Genomic DNA, 22,107 nt, shown 5'->3' on the forward strand with positions numbered 1-22,107 from the left:
CCAAGTGTATTTACAACATAAATAATATTTACAATAATAACAGACAAGGTGTGTGTGTGTGTGTGTGTGTGTGTGTGAAAGTGAAATCCAGAGTGCACAGTGCACAGAGTGCACAGAGTTATTGACAGGGTTCAGATCAGACTCACCGGGTTTTTTGTATAGTCCGTGAGCACGATCAAGTGATGAATGATGATTGACCAATGTCCTCTGATAAAAAGTAATCCAGGCTGCGAGCCAAACGAATCTACTCCACGAGGAACGGCACCCCAGCGCTTCCAGGTCAGTCAGTTTAATATAATCCAAAGTATGAATGAAAGGTTTTGTGAATGAGAGTTCTCGTAAATGCGCCCCCTTCAAAACCGGCATCCCGGTTCCTTAAATAGAAAGTCAACGATACTTCCTGTTTACGTGGCAGGAAAGAACGTGACACGAAACCACGCGAAGTTCTCGCGTGAACAGAAATCGGGATCGATACACAACAGCTGAGGGAATGACAGATAACAGGGGAAAGCAATATAACTTATAGGCAATAATGACAAACATAATTAGTTTAATGTCATAAACCATATATAAAACATCCCCTTATGTGGCCACGCTACATAGATCCCCCCCCCCAGCCATCGGCATAGGAGGAGATCGTCCGTACCAGCGTTTTAGGTTCACCACATTTAAAATTTCTGTTTTACATGGGTCTCCTCAACGAACGGTGTAATTTATTGGCCCCATTTTTTTTTTTACTTCCGCTGGACCCTCCCACTTGGGCACTAGCTTAGCAGAGTATTTATTCGAGGAAGACGAGAGAGGGTGAGTTTTAACCCAGACTAGATCACCCGGCTGGAACTGCGCATCTTTCCGTCGGGCATTATAGTATCTAGCTTGTCTAGATTGTTGCACCCCTACTCGGTGCTTTACCTCCTCTGCCATGATGTTCTGTCTTTCAATTATATTATAGGCTGTTTGGTCAGGAGTGGGGTTTTTGAGAATCAACCTCTCTAGTGGACCGTGAAGCTGTCTGCCCAGCATTAATTCAGCCGGAGTTCTCCCTGTTGTTTCTTGGTGTGCCGTGTTGATAGCAAACCTCAGCTCAGGTAACCACTGGTCCCATGTTTGATGGTATTGTCCCACATATGACGCAATCATAGTTTTTACTGTCCTGTTTATTCTTTCTGTGAGGTTAGTTTGAGGATGATAACTGGTAGTGAATTTCTGTATGCTTCCCCAGGACCTGCATAGCTCGGACAGTACGTTAGAAGTGAATTGTGCTCCCCGGTCAGAAATGATGTATTTTGGAACCCCCCATCGGGTAAAGATCTCTTCCCTGAGAATTTTGACAATCTTAGGGGTCTTACTATCTCGAAGGGGGAACAACTCTACCCATTTGGTGTAATAATCAACAACCACCAGTAAGTGTTTTGTTTCTTACTGGTCGGGAAAGGTCCCATAAAATCCATCCCCAAGGTGTGACCTGGTTCTGTCACTTGCGTCTGTTGTAAGAATCCACTTGGTTTTGTATTTTCGTGTTTATATTTTTGACATGTTTCACATCCTTTGATGTACTGCCAGACATCCTTACGGACAGTTGGCCACCACGCCACCTCCAAGAGCCTCAGTAATGTTTTCAGCCGTCCCAGATGTCCTCCCAGCGGGTTATCGTGTACGTAATGCAAGAAACCAGGAATTAACGCCTGAGGAACAACCAGTTGGAATTTACTTCCATTGTTTTTGACAGGAACCCGGCGATATAACACCCCCTGGTGGACCTCAAAGGTAATTTGGTTTTCTTGAACCTTTCTGGTTTTTTGGCCAGTTGGAGGAGAGACACCGTATTGTCATGTCTTTGTGCTTGTGAGATTTCCTCTAACGTGTGGGGTATGTCAGAGGCACATTTTGATTTTACTAAGGCTAGACAGGGCACGCTTTCACTTTCAGGGGATTCACAGACTCGTGACAAGGCATCTGGACCCAGGTTCAGACATCCTCTTCTGTGATGTACTTGGAAGATTAATTGCTGTAACCTAAGAGTCCACCGGGTCAGCCGAGAGGAGGTTGTAGGGCTATTGAAGGCCCAAGTTAAGGCAGCATGGTCACTGTAAATGTCGAACTGTCTTCCAGGTAATGCTTCCACTTTTCCACTGCCCAGACTACAGCTAGACACTCTTTTTCAGCCGTTGAATAATTCACTTCGGGTCCACGCAGTGTTCGTGATGCATAAGCTATTACCCGTTCCCCCTCAGGAGTTTGCTGGGTAATACTGGCTCCTAAGCCCACATCACTGGCGTCTGTATGAACCTGGAAAGGTTGATTGAGGTCAGGTTGCATCAATACTGGGGGGTTTTGTAACAGTTGTTTAATAGTCTCCAAGCTGGTTTGGCACTCAGGAGTCCAATCCCACTTAACTCCTTTCTTTTTCAGGTTGTTTAATGGAGCTGTGATGTCGGCAAAATGGGGAATGAACTTGTGGTACCACCCGGCTAATCCCAAGAAGCGTTGGAGGGCTTTAATGTCTTTGGGAGGAGGATATTCAGCTACCGCTCTGGTCTTTTCAAGGTCGACCTCCACTCCTTTCTCTGAGACTATATGTCCAAGAAACTTCAGCTGCTTCTTAAAGAAGTGACACTTCTTCATGTTCAGAGTAAGCGAAGCTTGGTTTAGTCTTTGCAGAATGGTGTTCAGGTGTTGTACATGTTGTGGTAAAGACCTTGAATAGACTATGATGTCGTCAATATAAACAAAGCAAAACTTTCCTCTCAACTCTGCTAGGACCTTCTCCATCAGCCTCTGGAAGGTGGCAGCGGCATTCCGTAATCCATATGGCATGGAGCGGAACTGGAATAGACCTTGGGAGGTGATGAAGGCTGTTTTGGCTTTACTACCTTCCTCCATTTCAACCTGCCAGTACCCTGACTGCAAATCCAATGTGCTGAACCAGGAGGCGCCTTCCATGGATTCTAAGATGTCATGAATAATTGGCATTGGATAAGCGTCAGGTACGGTCTTACTATTCAGCCTCCTATAGTCTACACAGAACCTGTAGGAACCATCAGGTTTGGGGACCAGGACAACAGGTGATGACCACGGAGAGAAAGAAGGCTCGATGATATGGTCTCGTAGCATTTGTTCCACTTGCTCATCAATCATCTTCTTCTTAAATGGTGAGACTCTATAAGCTCTGGATCTCATGGGCATTTCGTCGGACAGTGTAACTTTGTGCTGTTCCACAGATGTTTTTCCCAAGACTTGAGAGGTGGTACGAGGCCAATTTTCCATCAGCTTTTTCAATTCTTCCTGATTGTCGGAGTCCCATCTGGGAACAACTTGTGTGTGTGTAAGGAATGGATGAAGTCCAGGTTGGAGGTAAGGCATAATATAGACTCACCGCAGCGGTCCTGCCTAGGTTTTCTCCCATCAGATGTGAAGACAGTACAGGATTAAGAAGTGCAGTTAGAAATGGATAATAAATATATCCTTTGCCCATTTTCAGTCCATATCTCCAGTGTCCCACGTCCACTATGGCTTCAGCGGCTCTCAGGAAGTCCAGACCAGCTATAAGGGGAAAGGCCAGGTGAGCATCCTTCATAACATAGGTGTCCAACCTGCATATCTTGTCATGCCACTCATAACAGACTGTCTTCCTGTTGATCGCCTGGTGCATTTTTCCATCAGCCATAATGAACTGTTGAAGAGGGCCTGGAGTGTCAGGTTTTGTTTCCCCTCCTAATTGTCTCCACAGGCTTTCCTGAATAAGGGTGTATGTGCTCCCTGTATCCAGCACCGCCTTCACCTCTTGTCCTTTTATAGTTATTAGCACTACTAGAAGAGATGTCATAGGGGGGGTTGAGCAATGGATACTCCTGCTAGATTTTTAGAGGTATGGCATTCAGGTGGTCTTTTATTTGTTGTCTCTTTGCTGTTCAATTTTCCCACTTTCTGCCAGTAATCTTTTGCTCCCATCCAGTCCTTCTCCACCATAGATCCCACCTTCACCAGCTGTTCCACTGATTTCACCGTCCCTCTCAGACAGCCCGCAACCCTTGGGTTGATATTATTAAGAATACGGCTCACCATCTCCTCTTCTGTGATGGCCGGCTTCCATTTGAGGCAGAGGGCTCGGTAATCATAGGTGAAATCTCTCAAACGCTGATTGGGTTGCTGCACCAGTGACCTCAACTTGTCTTCCACTTCTGTGAGGTAATCCTCTGGAAGAAAAGCAGACATGAAAGCATCTTTGAAGGATTGCCAATCTGTTACCTTGTTCTTTTCTGCCTTCCACCAGCTTAAAGCGGGTCCTTTGAGCACTGTGCTCAGGGTGCCAACGAGCTCCACACTAGGCAGGGGTCTAATGGCCAGATAATTTTCTACCTGTTCGATGAAATGTAGTACATCTGCTGTCTCACCAGATTCACCGAAGGAAGGAAATTCCAGACGGATAGGGGGTTTCCCACAGAAAGATGACATACTGGGCATACATGTAGGGTGAGCCAGGTTCGATAATTGTGCTCCAGCAGTGACGTCATAGGTAGCATTGCCTCTGTTTACAGGGGGGACTTTAAGTCTTGTAGCTGGTACGGGAGTATTTAAGACATTAGCTGTAGATGGGGAAGAGGCAGGATAAAAAGGCTGTATTTGAGAACGAGATGGAGTACTGGTGAATCTCAATTTCTTCATTTGATTTTCCCATCTCGCATCTCTCCGTAGGAAACAGTCAACCACCGCTCTCTCCAACTTTTCTACAGACCTCTGGAAATGATCTTCTAAGTCTGCTAAGCCAGCGTCCACTGCCTCCCGGAAACTAGTTTCCCTATTAAGGGAACTATCTACAGACTGTTTTAATTCCTGTTCATTATGTTGTATTTTTGCGTTAAGAGCCAATAAATCCACCTTAAGTTTATCAATCTCCATTTGCATTGTTTGTACAACATTTAAATTCAGTACTTCTCTTTCATCATCATCATCAGCATCATCAGAATTATACATTGAACTCAGTATAGATGCTATTTCATCTGTCGGGTTACGTCTGGTAACAAACGGGCCCGCAGTGAAATCAGCAGCCTGAGTTTCATCATAGTTATACCTTAACTCATTTACATCATTCTCAATTTCATCAGTATTTAGATTAGTTTTTCCACCATTTGCCTGTGTCATTTCGGCCATATTGATGAACACAAAAAAACACTAACAAAAAAGAAACGGCACGTAGTTCCCCGTAGGGGCCACCACTATGTAACACTCCACAATATCAAAGTTGAGTATCACAAAATATATGGGAACAATAGTCCCGTTTCTATAGACTATGGAGTAGAAAAACAAATATATCACTCAACACTGACGATTAAACAATCAACCAAGTGTATTTACAACATAAATAATATTTACAATAATAACAGACAAAGTGTGTGTGTGTGTGTGTGTGTGTGTGTGAAAGTGAAATCCAGAGTGCACAGAGTTATTGACAGGGTTCAGATTAGCCTCACCGGGTTTTTTGTATAGTCCGTGAGCACGATCAAGTGATGAATGATGATTGACCAATGTCCTCTGATAAAAAGTAATCCAGGCTGCGAGCCAAACGAATCTACTCCACGAGGAACGGCGCCCCAGCGCTTCCAGGTCAGTCAGCGTAATATAATCCAAAGTATGAATGAAAGGTTTCGTGAATGAGAGTTCTCGTAAATGCGCCCCCTTCAAAACCGGCATCCCGGTTCCTTAAATAGAAAGTCAACGATACTTCCTGTTTACGTGGCAGGAAAGAACGTGACACGAAACCACGCGAAATTCTCGCGTGAACAGAAATCGGGATCAATACACAACAGCTGAGGGAATGACAGATAACAGGGAAAGCAATATAACTTATAGGCAATAATGACAAACATAATTAGTTTAATGTCATAAACCTTATATATAAAACATCCCCTTACGTGGCCACGCTACAACCTGTCCTAAAAACTACTGAAGAGTATAAGAGTAGCTCATTTAAAAGTACTCATGAGTAGTGAGTATTGAGTACTGAGTGGCAAAAGCCACTTTATAATAAAAACTCATATTTTTATAATTACTAAAAATGTAGCACACATACAGTAATTTACATTTACGTATTTGGCAGACGCTTTTATCCAAAGCGACTTACAGTGCACTTATTACAGGGACAATCCCTCCGGAGCAACCTGGAGTTAAGTGCCTTGCTCAAGGACACAATGGTGGTGGCTGTGGGGATCGAACCAACAACCTTCTGCTTACCAGTTCAGTGCTTTAGCCCACTACGCCACCACCACTCCACCATTCTTTCATGGCTGTTTGCCAGAAAGAATAAAAATATAGGTATTTTATAATACATCACTTATCTATGATTCTGTAAACACTACATGAATCTGATTTAAATAAAAGGGCGACATGATTACAGAAATTAAAACATAAAAAAAGTTATTTTCAATATCATAATGCATGAAACAATTACATTAAAATCAGTTTATGTGCAGGATCTAAATGTCCCTTAATGCTGACTGAGATAGTTATTGTTGCGCATAAAACATATTCAAAACAATGCAAGGAATGCATCAGGCTTTAAAGGGATAGTTGACACAAAAAAATTTAAATTCTCATTATTTAGTCACCCTTATGCCATCCCAGTTTCTTTCATCAGCAGAACACAAATAAAAATTTTTAGAAGAATATTTCAGCTCTTTTGGTCCATAAAATGCAAGTGAATGGGTGCCAAAATATTGAAGCTCCAAAAATCCCATAAATCAGCATAAAAGTACCCTAATCCATGTGACTTCAGTGGTTAAATCCATGACTTCTGAATTGATATGATAGGTACGGTGAGAAACAGATCAATATTTAAGTCCATTTTTGCTCGAAATTCTCCTCCCTGCTCAGTCAATCTCCACTTGACTTTCACTTTCTTCTTCTTTTGTATTTGGTGATTCAAATTCTTCATTTATATCGCCATCTACTGGGCAGGGAGAAACATTTCTAGCAAAAATTTACTTAAATATTGATCTGTTTCTCACTATCATATCACTTCAGAAGTCATAGATTTAGCCACTGGAGTCACATGAATTAAGCTACTCTTATGCTGCCTTTTTGTTATTGTTGTTTGATTACTAGTCTTTATATGACATAGCCTACTAGACAGTGCATGCAGTTACATGTACACTTCAAGTCCAACATATGTCCAACAACATGCATTCACTTTAGACCAAACCAATTGCATTTATATTAATGCCTCATCAAGACGGGCATTGGAGGAATTATAAAGGTTATTTGATAATTTAGACGCGAACCTGCATTAGCGCACAAACATTAGCGCCTGTCAATCAAACAGCACGCAGCAACAGACGTCAGGAAAAAAAAGGTCAATATTTTATATTTTATCTAGATCAACCAACCAGTGGTGCACTTGCAATCACAAATGGTGTAATGAGCACCCCTGTGCTAGATGTAGAATATAGGCTAAGTATAGAAAATTACTCAAAAGTTTATAATTGATATCAAGTATAGCTCTCTTTTTTCAGATAAACATTAAGATTGTTTTATCGCCCAGCCCTATTGATAACATTTCCTTAATCTCTCACATCAAACACAATAATCTCAGTGATTGATAGTTAAATTACAGGCTACGTTATAGACACAGAATCTAGTAAGCAGAAATATGAAATTTACTTTGATATGTTTCTTCAAATTAGAGGCAGGATTTATGCTGATATCTGGTTTGAGCAAGTTAAAATCACATGACACATTTAAGAAAAACCATTCCAGGTGCAGCTGTGATATTCAACTGTGCTTGAGGCATCCAGAACAGATGGCGCCAAATCTGTTGCTGCCATTCAAGTTTTTTATGTGTGATATGATTAGATGGGAGTCATAAGACTCTTTCCAGCCAATCACGTTGATAGATAAAATAAAATCAGGAGAGGGAAGTAGCGAACACAGACAGTGGGAAAATTGTGCAGTAAAAGTACAGTTAAAGCACTTAAAATGAACTCAAGTAAAAGTAGAAAATTTCTACTTAAAAAAGTAAAATTATTGGGGAAAAGTAGTTAATTTCAGTAACGTGAGTATTTGTAATTCATTACTTTATACCCCTGCATGGGACCCGCCTCCAAAGCGCTGTACCTGCCATGAAGAAGCGATGTCCGGCGGTTGTGACAATGAAAACCGTGACCCAGGAAGTGGACCAAGGTCGACATTGCCTGCCCGAGAGACCGCACCGTGGCCTTTGTTGCCCGGCGGTTGAGATCGGTTGCTGAGTGCAGTTCCTGCATCAATACTGTGTTAGGACTACCCTCATGCAATTCTTTCAGCACCTTGGCTTGGTGCACTTGCAGCAACCTTGGCATGCAGCGCGGAGGTGGCCTGTCCAGCGGCACCGTAACCCTTAGCCTCCAGTGACGACGTAAGCCTACAGGCCCTGGACGGGAGTCTTGGACAGTTCCGCTAGGTGGCGGCGTTCTGCAGGCACAGGTGTACCGCAACCGTCTGATCTACCTGGGGAATCGCAGAGTTCCCCCTGGCAGCTCTGCCATCGAGGGTAGTGAGAGCGGAGGAGCCCACAAATCGGGTCAGGGCAGTGAAAGTTGCTCACCATTATCTTGTAAGCTCATCATGCATCTCCGGTAAGAAAGGAACTGGGGTGGGGCTGTGAGCAGCACTCTAGGCCCAGGAGCCAATCGTCGAGCTGCGAGGGTTCAGGGGAGAGTGGAGGGTTCCACTCCAGCCCGACACACACAGCCACCCGGGCAAGCATGGCGGCCAGCTCTCATCAGCCTGTGACTGGGTGACCGCAACCGAAGGTGGGAGCGCAGCCAAGTCCTTGGCGTCAGACTGGGCGAGCCCACTCTCCAATGCTGCGATCTAGAGCTCATTCTCCCTGCAAACCCACCCTGAGACGAACCGGCAGTCTCATCCCAGAACTCGACCAGGGCACACGAGCGTGCTTGGGAATGTGAGGTCTGTGGGGGTTTCCCCAGTGCTAACCATTGCAGCCTCATACCCATAGGTAGAAGGACCGAGGTGGGGAGCTTCTAGGGTGGATTTCCCTCTGATGAAGGAGAGCCACGACCGCAACGTTGCCATGGTGATGTTCTTGAAATGCGGACATAAACCATCCACGAATGATGTCTCCGTGTGGGCAGTGCCCAAGCACGTGAGACAGCGATTGTGGCCTTCAGAAGCGGAGAGATAGCGACCGCAACCAGGAATTATACAAAGATGGAAAGGCATCTTGAAAAAGACGCTCCGTCAGTGCCACACTTTTAGTAGGAAATATACTCTTTTTTTTTTTTTTTTTTTGTGTGTGTGTGGAAAGAATATGTTCTTTTAGCTGCTGAAGTATCCAGGGGCATTCTCTGCACAACACTGTTGCAAGAGGTGGAGAAACCGCTGTAATGTGCCGTAAATCCAACAGCTTCACTGTCTTCAGAGGTGAATGGATCAGCAGAGGAATACTGCTCGTTGAACACAACCGCTCGGCTCCAAAGGAAAAATCTGAGTGAGTGGTTGCGAGCCAACTCCTTTTATATCCGTATGTCCGGGGGAGTGGCATGCAAATTCCACTCGCCAATTCCCATTGGCCTTTTCTCAAAGATCAGAGGTGTTTGGTGCTCCCAAGGGTTACCCCTAGTGTCACTACATAGACACAACATTGAGTGAGTGACATATAGGGAACCTATGCCTTAAATGCAGCGGTGTACGCTAAGTCATATGCACAGTCAGTTGGTATGGCCATGAAGTTTTTATATTTTTGTGTAAGTATGCTCAAAATCTAGGCACAATTGGGTTGGCGAAATTGCACGCAATCTGGTCTGGGTCAATTGCAATTAAATTTGGAGGTTCTTCTCCAGTTTTTGCACTGTCTGCATCCTATTATATATTCCTTTCCTTGTCAAGTGTCAAGCAATATTGATATGAATGAAGACAGCCTATGCATTAGAACAATAAAAATATGGACCATTTGTGTCCTTGCTGTGATCTCTCTTGTTTTGTCTGCCATCTTCTAGTGATTGAGGATGTTTAAGTTTCATCCTGCCTCTGGACTTGCTTTTTGCGCTAGGACTAAAATTGCGCTTAGAATTAGAGCTGCCACGAAAATTTTATAAGACGTAGAGGCACAGGGTGAATTACAGGTGGTCTCGACCCCCCAACTTAAGGAATTTTGCTATTCCATTTGGTGCAGAAATGACACATTTCAAGAGGAGGTTACTATGGTATCTGCCGGGATGACTTAATCTGTCACGCAATCCAAATTATTTTGTTCCTAGTCTCTAGTCATCATTTGTTAATAAAGTTACAGTATTCTATAGCATAAAACCCATAGCTAAATTCTCCAGTGCTCTAGTTTTGCAGCACAGTGACCTAGCTGAACCACCCATTGACCTCATAAGTCTCATTAACCAGTTGTCAAGCCATGCTGGAGTTAACACATAAAACATTATGATATACTGATCTACATGTATGCTGTATCTCTCAATTCAAGCCTAGTAGAGTTACTGATGTGTTCATATTTATGATGATCAAATTGGTCCTCAAATCTCCTACGTTTATTCGAAAATGTGCTTTTCCTATGGAAAACATGTCAGTACACATGGTTCTCAGATGAAAATGGTGATTCATACCAATCTGGCCCAGAATGTGATGAAATTCTGCTCTTATGATGCCAAATAACCTTGCAGTTTATTCCAGTCGTATAACACCTTTCATGATTGACCAATCCCTTCTCAACTAACCCCAACCCCCCAGATAAGGACCTCTATGCTCTCAACTCTTCTATTTCTCCCATTCCTTTTGCACTCATCTAAAATGTTTTAAAGGAAATTGCAATATGACAGGGATCAGAATAGGCCAAGCAATAACTGCAAATCAAATGGAAAGGATTAAACTTGTCTGCCTGACATTATGCATTCACTGATTGCTAGAGGGGGATCAATCTTTAGTAGATTTCCTCTCTTCCCCATATCTTCATATTCAATCTGTTTCAGCACTGATGTTCTCATTGTTTGACTCTTATGGGCCACAATTCTTTCAGCGCCCAATCGGTGGCACTCAACGACACCAATTCAATATTAAGAATCGGTGGCACTCAATGACACCAATTCAATATTAAGATGCCTCTCAAGCCTGCAATTATTCAAGACTGATTGCGTAAAGCTTAATTTTATATTTGACTAAATCGCTAAAACTGGCCCAAAGCTCAGTTTTGTAATGATCAGCATCGTTGGCTTCAGAAACCAAAGAGTTTAAAGTGTTTAAGAGATTGAAGGATGAATGTGCCTATAAACAACATGGACAGACTTGTGAATAACCAGTAGGCCCTCTGGCTATTCGGAAGGTGATTTATTGCTATAGCAACACATGGCTTCTCTAGGTGTAAAGGCCACGGGTGTAAAAGTAATTTCCAAGCAATAATACAGCTCTCACCTACTCATTACATTTGACATTTTTCACATTTGTTTCCATTTTGGAAGAGGACAAAATAATTGAGTGCCTATTAAAAACATTATTCATGCAGCTCTCTGGACTCCAGATCCATTATGTACACATAGGTATGATTATATCTTTGGAAACATTTTAGATTTCTGACAGAACACAGGGGAGTACTCCACCAGAAGTTCCGCCCTTAAATCCTCTTATTAAAGTTTTAAAACGAAGCAGGGGTCATATTGGCCTTACAGATCGGATGTGAGCTCTGGTCCATCAAGAGAGCTGTCATAATAATGTTTTCCACAAATAAGCTATTTAGAGATCTGTCTTTCTCATATCGTTTGCCTGTTGAGTAAATTCATGGCTTGAGGGAAGGCTCAGCACTCTATGTTCTCTGTATGCTCCCTTAACCGTTAGGAAACTGAATATGACTTGTTGTTTTAAAGGGATAGATGCAAGTTGTTGCATGTTGTTCCTACCTCATTTCAATATCTTTCTCTAGTGGAACACGAAAGGATATTTTAGGCAGAATGACAGCCTCAGTCACCATTCAATCTTTTTTTGTGGAAGAAAGAAAGTCATTTGAATTTGATGAGTATGAGTAGGCTAAATGATGACAGAATTTTCATTTTGGGGTAAACTATCTCTTTAAATGTAAAGTTCTCTAAACAAAGCTGTGAATCTGTAATTTTCTAGACAAAGAGCATGTAATCTGTCATGGCTTCACTTTGGTGTTTGATTCACTGGTTAGGTGCCTGTCAGTTAGGATAAAGATATTCCATGATGCACAGCGTGTGAATTGCGGGCTGCAGATATTGATGCTTTCGGCTAAAGGCAAGCTTAATTGATGTCTTTCACTTGCAGGGTCACGCAGGTTGAAAAAAAAACTTAGAATATATGCAGCCTTGACATAATAAGAAGCCAATTGCTTGGTTGAAACGTTACAGTGGAAAGATGATGTGTTACTGTGGATTGAATTAAATGTCTGTACTGTAATTCTCTAATATATTGTACAATCTATTCTATTTGTGAGCACAGTGGAAATGTCTCATTAAGTTGTCTGTGCTAACACATGCAGTCTATATCTAATTGTCGTCTGCCTCATTAACTGAGTAAAATGTTCAGTAACAGATGTAGATGATGGTGTCCTCCATGTCACTTCATATTATTGCACATTATGATGGATTATGACAGCTCTATGTTATCTCATTCTTATTTGCAGCTCTTGCATTGTTCATTATGCAGAGAAATGGACTATGATGCTCGTAACCAATTACCAGTTGTGCTATAGTTTTTTAGATCTTGTATCAAACTTTTGTGATCTTTACATGAGCAGTGTCTTGTTGTCTGCCTATACGGTGATTTAATTAGTATTTTAAAGATATTGGTGCTTATCGTATAAACATTAATTTTTGGACATTTGGATCGACACTGCAATGTACAATATAAAGTGCACAGATCGATCAGCCATTGAACGAAATCTGCCGATATTCCTCTTAAATCCTTGATTGGCGATCGGCCAATTGAGCCTAGAATCATGGCCGATCTTTTTTGCAGCACCCAGAGAATCACACACTTCTACTGTAATGAATGAGTGCTTGCTCAGCCCTTGAAGCATGATTCCTTTGGACGGTCAGTTGTTGGCAGTTCTAAGCATTAACAAATTTAAACACGATGTTATTCACATGAATATGCCGTGTTTGTTTTTAACAATGTGTAAGATTTAGATGTGTATGCATATTAAGTTGCCCATTTTCTAGAGTCAATATGGTAGTTATTCTAACCAGTGACGTGCGGTGATGTCTTAAAGAGGCTAGGCACTGAGTTATGAAAGCCAGATTACCTGATTTATTGTTTAAGCTAATAATACGTAATAACAGTGAACGTTACGCACAAGCGCGGCATATCAAGAAATGTCAGGATGTATATCGTGTACTCTCTCTCTCTCTCTATCACAGACACACACACACACACACACACACACACACACACAAGCGCGTAAACAGTGAACGTTACGCACAAGCGCGGCATATCAAGAAATGTATATGTATTTTATATATGTTTTATATATAATATATACGATTTTGTTAATATATCTTCATTAGATATTATTATACAAAATTCAGTAGTCAAAACACAGAACATATAACAGAACATAAGTTGTTTATTTTTTACAACATTATGTGCTTATTTTTTTATGTGCAATCTTCATCTTTATAACAGAAGATACAATACAACAATCCTTTACCTTTTCATTGTGGTAGGTTATATACAGCTTCCTTTGCTCGTCAAGTGCAAGGTCGATCCGAGATTTTCCAAAGATTTTCAGTGTAATTTGACACTGGATGTGAGCTGACGACTTTTCATGCTTGGTTAAAGCTGCGGGCAGGTTGTTCAAATCACAATATCCCGCTGAAGTCCAAACAGTCTGATTGGTTGAAAAAAGCAGGCAGGGATGCTGATTGTTAGCACAGCCACATAGCCAATCTTTTCTTACATACCAATCAGTTTGAAATGATCGGATCATTTTTGGGCCCTTTTGCTGTACTAGTCCATCTAAGGCTGGCGTAGACCTCCCTCTTGCAATTAACTCATATTTGGAATTAAAATCGAGCTTGGAAGTTGGAAAAAATTCTTAATTCCGTGATGACGGCCGGTGCTGTCATTTTGATTTTGAATTTGGCGGGGATTAGGCATGTACGCTAGCTGTGGTGTAATGACGTTAGCTACGCAAATGTCCAGGAATATCTCGATTTTAATTGGTCCATGTCTGATACGTAACGGAGATGATTACGGGCATAACATATTTACGTCAAAAGGCACAGCATATTTGTGCTTTTTGCCGTACATGTTAAAGAATACAGGATCGAAGTGCGCATGCGCAACATGGGTTTTCCGCGTGTCGTCTGCAATGAATGGACCGTAAAAGCACTGCTTATTCTACCATTTGTTTTTAGTTGATTATGCGTAACTGCTACATATGTCATCATAACGTCTAAACAATTGGAATAACACACATATTGCATATATAAATCACAAGAATAAAAATAAAAAATACAAATACAAGTTTATTATTTAATAAACATTTTATTTTTGAATTTTGGCAGGGTAGGCAGTGCCTAGTTTGCCTACCCAGACCGCACGTCAGTGCTTCTAACTCGTTGCACAGTGAGCAGGAAGAGGATAAAGAGGCTGCTTATGGGTATAAAAACTAATTAAACAACAAATAAACATGTAAATACAAATCTGAGTATGCGTGATGTAATGCAAGTTGTCACAATCAGATGCTGTGTGGAGCGATAGAGGCCGTTTGAGCGACCATGAGCGCTTTTAGCTTCATTCCCTTCAACACGAGCGCTCGCAGTGTCAATCATACAGGTGCGCACTGCAAGTGCTCTCAATGTCTCATCAATCACTCATCCCAGCGCTATTGTGTGAGGATCCCGATTTAAATCTGATTAGTGATGGTTTCAATACCATTAATAACAGATGTACTGTTTAACCTTCAATAACGGCACCACGTCTTCGTGCATTTGCTTAATAATTAGTGATTTGTGTTATAACAAGAAGCTAAAGACAGTAAACAATTCGTACATATTAATGATTTCTCACTAGAGCAGTTTTATAGCTTGTAATGTATAATTTTTTTAAAAAAACATCTCTGCTGTGTGATGCTCTCATGGTTTTTAGTGGTTGCCAGAATGTCACAATGACCTTTTGATATCGACAACAGAACTATTCATAACTGTTTTCAATACAAATAAATGTTAGCAATTCACAATAAATGTAATTTTAATGTAATTTTGGTAACTTTATTAAAAGATTTCATTTCTTCAACATTTGTTAATGCATTTGGTATAATGAACAAACAATGAACAAAATATTAATTTAAACATGCTGACAACATCTAATGTAACTGCTTTTCCTAATGTACAGCTTCAGAGATGTACAAAGTTTTACGAATCATCTGACAGCTGTTGTGGTATAATGCAGTATTAACATGTATTTAACCTTTTTCCTGATATCTGTATGTATGTGTGTGTGCTGACACAATTGTTCCAAATTTTTGATTATTTTTTTTTATCTCAAAAGGATTTGTAAAAATGTATACATCTCTTAAGTTCTTCAAACATAGAAAGGTTTATGTTTTAGATGCTGTCAATACAGTGAATGTTGATATTGTACTCCTCAGTGTATTTGCAAATGTATGATAATACATAATAGAACCAACCACACATTATATCCAAATACTTATGTCAGCCTATATGTTCTTATTTTGGCTGAAGAATTGTCCAGTGGAAATGCTGACAAGTTGTTGATTGCATAATCCAAATATTACCTAAAGTCCACACTAAGCATGCAAATTCAAGAGCACACACACACCCACATACACAATGCACAGGCCATCACAGGCACAGACAAGATTAATGACCACAGGCTCCCCAAATGGTTGTCGTTCTGTAATAGACAACTGCCATCCATAACAAGCAGCCCAATGCATGGTGATTTAATTATTGTAATAACACACACACACTACTAAACAGCCTTACCTCTATTCATCTATCACAGATTGGGTTGTTGTAGACTTATTGTGGAAATAAAGGCGCATTTTCGGGTAAACAATCATCTAAACAAGAAAGCTTCATTTAATGTGTAATGAGAATGTTGGCATCACTTTTATGTAAAAGAAAAAGCATAAAAGAGGTAAGAAGGCTGCCTAACTGTCACTGCTTTAACCTTAATGCATTTTTTTACTGCTCTCAGAGATATTACAAAACAATAATTTGGCAATAATTAAAAGATATTTATATAATCATAATATATATAATTTTTTGTTTTAAGCTTTATATCCAGGCATCACTGAAGAGTGATTTCAAGTTTTTGAAATACAACCAGCTTCTAAGCAAATACTCTGGCATTTCATAAACTGCCAGAGATATTTAAAGCCACCTGACGTGTGTAAATATCACTTACAAATAACATAATGTGTTGAATATTTAATGAGACTTTTTTACATTATGTGCAACGTTGGTCAGGGCAAGCACCACTTATTGTATTTTATTTCAACATGTTTAACATAAAGGCTGTGACGTAAGTGTTATTGACACTTTACCAAGAAAATACAGTATATATATTTTTAAGTGCTAAATCCATAACCCAACCAATATGTCACCTTTCTAGCTTTCTTGACATAAACTTAATCATGTTAGTTTCACATTTGTAAGCAACATACATACAGTGGTGTATAACGTGTAATTATACAGTAAAAAACGGCCTCCAAAAGTCATCAGTCTGATGTCATTTTTAAACACTCTTTGCCCTACAACAAAAAGATGTAATCTGTGAGATTCTATACCTTTTTACCTGTGTGCTGTTGTGGTTTATCCACAGTGAATGCAGGCATGAAAGCTGTGTGTCCTTGAGAATGTAACAGATGACATCCATAAGAATTTTATTGAACAAGAGTGTATAAGGTACCAAATCAAATCACCTCTTTTCTCAGAAATTGCATTTCACTATACAGTTATTGGTTTTTACAGTAATTCCTGGGAGGCTCAACCGCCTTAATATATTTGCAATGGGATCAAGCTCTGAGCTTTAATATGACAAGTCTATTGTTGCAAGAAACTCTTTTCAACCTGTTCCTAGAGCAAATGTAACAGTATGTGATTTCCTTCTAGCTATGTATACATGTCTAAATCTATCAATTTTTCTTTTAAACCCCACTTGGATTGTTGTCCTTGTATATTGCCTTCTCTGGTGGCTGGGAATATCTTGTTGCTCCAAACAGACAGTTTTGGCCTTCAAATGAGTCTCATACAGACTAATTGTAAATGTTTGAGTCTTTTGCATCTCTTATAAGAAGATTGGTCCAATTATCATCGCAACGAGCACACACCTGAACCTGCCAATTTTATCATTTAGCTGGAGTCCTGGGGAATCTGAGACAGATTACATTGTCTTCTTTATTGGAGACATCTAGAAACACAAAAACATGCACACATGTTTTTGTGGAACACAGTAGGAAAAAGAGGATGACAGGAGGAAAAAGAGAGACAAAGAAATGAAGGAAGGAACATACAGTAGGAAGATAGGAAGGTGGGAGAAAAAAGTGAGTCAAGGAAAGGAAGAACAAAGGAAGGTGGATGGAAAAACATTCATAAGACAATTAAATGAAGAAAAGAACACTGGAGGTGAAAGAGAGCAAAGGAAGGGAAAATAAAGGAATGGAAAGAAAGAAGGAAGGAAGACGAGGGAAAGAGGCAAGAAAATAAACTAACAAACACGGGAGAAAAAGGGGAGATAAGGAAAACTAAATAACAGAAAGTATGGAAGTAAAAAGAAGGGTGGACGGAAGACAGCAGGAAAGTAAGGAAAGAAGGAACAAAGGAGGTAAAGAGAAATAAGGAAAGGAAATAAAGCAAAGGAAGGAAGATGGCAGAGAAAAGAGATAAGGAAAAGAAAAGGAGGAAAGGTAAGAACATGGAAGAACAAAGAGAGACACGGATAGTGGTAGTGGTCTAAAGCACTAAACTGTTAAGCAGAAGGTTGTCGGTTCGATCCCCACAGCCACCACCATTGTGTCCTTGAGCAAGGCACTTAAATCCAGGTTGTTCTAGGGGGATTGTCCCTGTAATAAGGGCTCTGTAATTCGCTTTGGATAAAAGCGTCTGCCAAATGCATAAATGTAAATGTAAAATGTAAATGGATAGGAATGAACAAACGAACACAGGAGGTAAAAGTGAGACAATGGACAGAAAGACAGACAGGAAGGAAGGAAGGACAAAGAGAGACAAGTAAAGGACAATAAAGGAAAGAATGAACATGTGGTAAAAGTGAGGCAAGGAAAGGAAAATGGACTGACCGACAGAAAGGAAGGAAGTAAGGAAGGTCAAAAAGAGATAAGTAAAGGAAAATAAAGAAAAGGAAAGAATGAACACATGTGGAAAAAGTGAGCTAAGGAAAGGAAAAATAAAGAAAGAAATGAATGAACATGGGAATGAAAAATGAGACACAAATAAAGAACAAACAAACCCAGGAGGTAAAAGTGAGACAAGGAAAGTAAAATGGGTGGACAGACTTCCAGACATGAAGGAACAAACACAGCAGGAAAAAGAGAGACACAGCAAGGAGCGAACAAACAAACACAGGAGGTAAAAGTAAGACATGGAAAGGAAAATTGACAGACGAGAGGAAGTAAGTACCCAGCTGAAATATTTTTGCCCACATTTGCCTCCTTACTGTTATACAAATCATTCGTTTGCACAAAGAGATGCTACACAAAGAGGTTCTTTTTAATCAAGAGCCTCCGTTTGTTTGTTCATTTATTTGTGGCCCTCACACAGTGACCACTTGAGGCAAAGCAAGTTGCAACCTGGGATATTAATTCAATTAGAGCATTATAGAAGTGTTATATCATAATGAACCTTTTTGCATTTCATTATATAACAAATGACACCCTCTCCAATTATCAGGATTGTTCACTCTCCTTTGATGCTGGATTGCAAGTTACACGCAAAATCCGAATTGAGCGCTGTGGTAGCGTCACTCAAAATAATCGTGGTGGGATAAAAATCTTGTCATATGCCCTTTCAAACTGCCATTAGAACACAGCCTCTCAGGTGCGTGGGTTTTCTCAGCATTGTTGCTCTCTCTCTGAGGTAGGTGTAACACAGAGAAGCTGAAAGCTCCAGAGAGGAGTAGCCTCCAGCTTTCATTAACATGTTTGATGCCACTGCTGGGATGTGGATGGGGTACATAATCTATGCTCTCACATGGATGGGAGAAACCAGAACGACATGGCAGAGGAGAGTAGGGAATAAGAAAGTGTGAATAAAGGGGGTGGGGAAATCAACAGTATTATTTATGCTTCTATTGAAGATGAATGAACTGCACAAGTGTTTGTGCTCGGAAGGTATCTTGTTGCAGATATACGATTAAAACATAAATATTTGGAAGACATTAAGGATTTTAAAGGAATTGTTCAGCCAAAAAAAAAAAAATCTGTCTATATTTACTGATATCATTCAAAACCTGTATAACTTAATTTTTTCACTGATGCACATAAGGTTAATTTTTGAAGAACATCCTGGACACAATGAAAGTGAATGAGGACTGGGGCTGAAAAAAAGCAAAATCACATTAGTGTCATATAAGTGATCCATATGACTTGTGCTCTATATTCTAAGTATTTTGAAGTCATACAATTGATTGACAATGTGTTTGGAACGGCATGAGGTGAGTAATGAATTACAGATCTTTCATTTTTGTGTAAACTGTTCCTTTAAGCTCAATAGCCAAACAACCTCAACACATTTTAATAGAGGGTCACATTGTGAACGTGCATCACAGTGAGGCATAAAAATCCATTTGAATAATTAAAAACTGATACAATGGCACACTATGAGGGCTCAATTTCCGGGTAATTACTGAATGTGCAATGATTTGCAAGTACAGCAACTACAATTCAACCCATTCCTTATTAAATTAGCACAAGGAAGGGATTTAATTATCATTATTCTTCATTGTTGTGAAGCAGTTGTGTACATACACAAATACATTTTCACATACAATGCTAACACTAGTAAATTTTGGTTTACCATGAGTAGTAGAACATTTTGGTTACTAAGTGTCAAGTGTGCAATGTACTATTCAACTTATAACTTAAATGTACTATTTCTTTCTTGTATTTAATTCTCCGTCTTTCTCTTGCCTGGTCATCATTACTCGATGCATGTGTTATGTTGTGTAATTTTATTATAATCTGAGTCTCCAGACTAATACATCCCTAAAATCTGGAAAGCAGCCTATGTTTTCCCTTTACCGAAGGGTGGGGCACTTCGGATGTAAAAAACTATTGCCCTATATCCAAACATTCTACTCTTACCAAGATTTAAAATCTCAAATAAACTCTCAATTGATATGATTCAAATACAGTCTGGTTTTAAATTAGGTCATAGTACCATATCTGCCGCTATGTTGGTAACAAACGATATTATCAACGCCTTGGATGAAAAGCAGCATTGTGCTGCCCTGTTTGTTGATCTGTCTAAGGCATTTGATTCTGTTGACAATGAGCTGCTGTTAGGCAGGTTCAGTGATATCGGGCTGGGTGTCAAGACTATAGAGTGGTTCAAAAACTACCTTGCAGATAGAACCAAGTGTGTATATACAGATGGATATAAGTCAAGAGTTTTGGAGATCTCTAAGGGATCTCTAAGGTTCAGATTTAGCCCCTGTCTTATTTTCTATTTTTATAAATAATATTGGGAAGGACATCTACTCACCCTGCCCACTACCTTTTTGAACTGTTGCCTTCTGGCCGACGCTTCAGAGCTCTGAACACCAGAACCGTCAGACACAGGAACAGTTTTTTCCCTCAGGCCATCCATCTAATGAACAATTAAATTGCCCCATTGAGCAATAATTATGTGCAATACACAGTTTAATTTTAATTTTAATTTATATTATCCAACATATCCACTTCTGCCATTACTTACATTGCTCTGTACATAATATACTGTTTTTTGTTCTTTATATACAGATTGTATTAGATTTGCACTACGTGTGTGTATGTGGGTATGTATGAAGGTGAGTGTATGTACGTATATGTATAATTATTTATTTTGTGTTCTTTTTTGTTTTTAATTACCTATGTCTTGCTGCTGTTTTTGGTATTGTTTGTATTGTTGTTGACTGGAAGCTCCTGTCACCTAGACAAATTCCTTGTATGTGTAAGCATACTTGGCAACAAAGCTGATTCTGATTCTGATTCTGAATAGTCTATTCAGTTGCCTCTTCTCTGAGCCAGGCACTTGATGAGCTCTATACGGCTTTTCAAAACCTGCAAGTCTCATTGTATGATCTTAAGTTGGTGCTTAATGCTAAGAAAACCAAATTCATGATCTTCTCCAGAGGGCACTCTCAGACCTCATATATTGTTCCCATTCATACTTGAGTAGGGGACTCAATTGAAAAAGTATCATCCTATAAGTACTTGGGTAACTGGGTGGACGAGAGGCTCTGTTTTAGAGTGCATATTGAGCACCTAGTGAAGAAGCTGAAGATTAGGCTGGGTTTTTATTATTGAGGGCCTGCCTTAATTTAACAGCAATGAAAATGCTTGTACATGCTACATTTTTAAGTGCTCTAGAATATGGGGATATTATTAACATACATGCTGTCTCCTCAATACTTCACTGCCTAGACTCTTTGCATCATCGTTCTCTACATTTTATAACCAATTCTTTGTCTAGTACACATCATTGTGTACCTTATGATTTGGTCTCTTGGCCTTCTTTAAGCTTAAGGAGACAGCAGCATTGGTATAATTTTATTTACAAAGCCATACTTGTTAAACTCCTTTTATCTGTGTAATTTATCTCAAAGGCAGATGCTCACCACCCCTGGATGCTGTTGCTTTGGCTGCTTCTTTTTTTTTATCTTCTTTTATGCAAATCACACAAGCTGTTAATGCCATATAACTCTATTAGATCACTCTATATTAGAACTCCTTGCAGAGTTTGTATTGCTATTTGAATATGTTTGATTGATATGAATTTCTAAAGTGTGGCTGTAACATTCAGCACACAAAGTGATAGGTAGCCACCACAAAATCAAAGCAATAAATCTGACTGTGCAATATAAATATCATGTACACTGTGATAGAAATGTTATTTCATATTACACCAGTCT

The sequence above is a fragment of the Xyrauchen texanus genome, chromosome 35 (genome assembly GCF_025860055.1).
Source record: "Xyrauchen texanus isolate HMW12.3.18 chromosome 35, RBS_HiC_50CHRs, whole genome shotgun sequence".
NCBI classification, from domain to species: domain Eukaryota; kingdom Metazoa; phylum Chordata; class Actinopteri; order Cypriniformes; family Catostomidae; genus Xyrauchen; species Xyrauchen texanus.